A 2,392-nucleotide genomic window follows, 5' to 3' on the forward strand; every position below is an offset into this window, starting at 1 on the left:
TAGAACGATTCTAAGGTTGACGCAGTTTTGGGGCCCCCAGAGGTGATAATTAAATATATTATTATTATTACTCAATACCCCCGGTCTTCATTTTGTCCGCGACACAAACACCCCATTAACCCCCTCCCCTCCATTTTTCAGTTTTGTCCTCGGCAACTACCAACCCCCCCCCTCCCCTTCATTCACAACAATTCCATCGACCCCCCCTTTTTGTTCGCGAAACAATTTTCATTAATTCAATGCATCCTTGCTGAACACCCTTCTGAGCACACTTGTTGCCCCCCATCTTACAGAACAAACTTTTCTTTTAAATCATAACACTATCCTCCATATGCTGCTCTGGGTTTTAGTTCAGCTCTTGACTTGAGATATTTATGCAACGAAAACAACACTCTAGCATCTGAATGCTCATAAGCATGTGATAAACACAGTTTCAGCTGAAAGACTAATTCTGCATATGCACGCAAACACATGTAACAAATGCCAATGACTTCCAGACCCTAAACACAAAGAGAGAATTCATAAAATCTGTTTTCTTTGGAGGAAATAGCAGCTACTCATTTTTTGCTTTGTTTGACAATAATTATTTTAATCTCAGAATCTAAAGCCAACTCAACCAATTTCTACACCACTGAATGTGGAAATTACTGAACAGAGTGTGAAAGAAGGAATTCTCAGGAAATCTTTCAGAAAGTATTTAACAATTAGAGAAAGCCCATTCATTTTATGTGACTGAGTGCTATTCCTTCAGGAACCAAATGATTAGTGGTGAAAGTAATGGCGATCTCAACATCTGGATTCAACTGAGATCTTGGACCAAAGTCCTCGTGTGGCCAAGGGCTTTTATGGATTGGAGTTTAGAGGATGAGGCTCAGTTCAGAAGAACAATTCAGGAAAATGGATCGCTTCGGGCATATTTTTATCCTCCACATTTCAAATTACTGATCAGAACATTGCATCTCCCATTTGCAGCGAATTAAGCCAAAAACATGCACATACTCAATGTCATGTTCATTTACTCTTTGTCTCAGACTGTCTACAGATTGAGCAAACCATTCATTTTGTGTCAAAGGTTTGGCAGTGTGAAACTTTCAGCTTGAGTAAGATTATTCGTCATTTAGCAGACACTTACCCAAAACAGCTCACGGCACACACATCCCCCCCTTGGAGAAACCTGAGGTTAAGTGCCTGACAGCACAATGACCATGAATCATGAATCACCACTTCCAGGTTTTGAACTTGCAACCTCTGAGTTACAAACAGATCTCAAACCACTAATTTACTAGCACCCCAGATATCTCCAAATGCTTTGCCTGTGAACAAATGCACTTGAAAATAGCAGATGTAGTCTAGCTGAATGCATTCCAGGCTCCTTCTCAGTGCATGGTCTTGCATTTCAACTGCTTTCATGAATAATTGCATTTTAACTAGAGCTGCACGATTAATCGAAAAACGATCGCGATCTCAATTCGATCCCCCTAGACGATCTTGATCCAGCATTTCTACGATTCTGCCAATCATATTTCAAGTTCAGGAGAGAAGCAAAGGCGCTGCATAAGTCTTCACATTGTTTTCATATGTTGCTTAGCGACATGGACACCTCTAAATGGTGTTGAAAGAGTCACATACTATATTTATAAGGTATAATTACACCCAAAATTAACTTCTGTCTTCATGTAATGATTTATTGTGTCCGCGAAAACACACGTGACGTAAGCTGCTGACTGTGAACTGTTACCACAGAGAAGGCGGGCGTTTGCGTCTACTTAGTGAACAGAACCTGCTTAGGCTTTGAATTACAGGTAATAAAGTTATAAATAACATTCAGTTTGTGACACAGAGAGATCATTTGGGAGCCGCGCAGGAAGTATTAACCGCACTTAGCAGTAAAAATGAAACCGAAAGCACCAACATCATTTAAATAATCATATTGCATTTTGGGGTTATGATTATGACATGCTTTTATCAATAACTACTCTAGCCATATAATGTTGAATATAATGCAAGAGGGAATCTGATAATGACAATGTCTGATTTTACAGTAGAAAAAATGGTCTAATAATGTTGTCAATAACAGATTGCACATATAACAGACCTACACATAATATATTGTTGTTTTACCATATGTTTGAGAAATAGCAATATAATTAGCCTACTGATATTAACCTTTATTTTACATCTACAGATCGTGAGAAAATCGCAATCTTGATTTTAGGCAAAAAAACAAATCACGATTCTCATTTTAGCCAGAATCATGCAGCTCTAATTTTAACAACACTATTTTATTACAGAAAAGAAAAGTGACATGTTATCAATGCATTTAGAAATTACATTAAATCTTGGTAAACACATTTTTTTTTTATATATTAAAAACTCCTAAACGTGTATGATC

The sequence above is a fragment of the Danio aesculapii genome, chromosome 1, assembly GCF_903798145.1.
Source record: "Danio aesculapii chromosome 1, fDanAes4.1, whole genome shotgun sequence".
NCBI classification, from domain to species: Eukaryota; Metazoa; Chordata; class Actinopteri; order Cypriniformes; family Danionidae; genus Danio; species Danio aesculapii.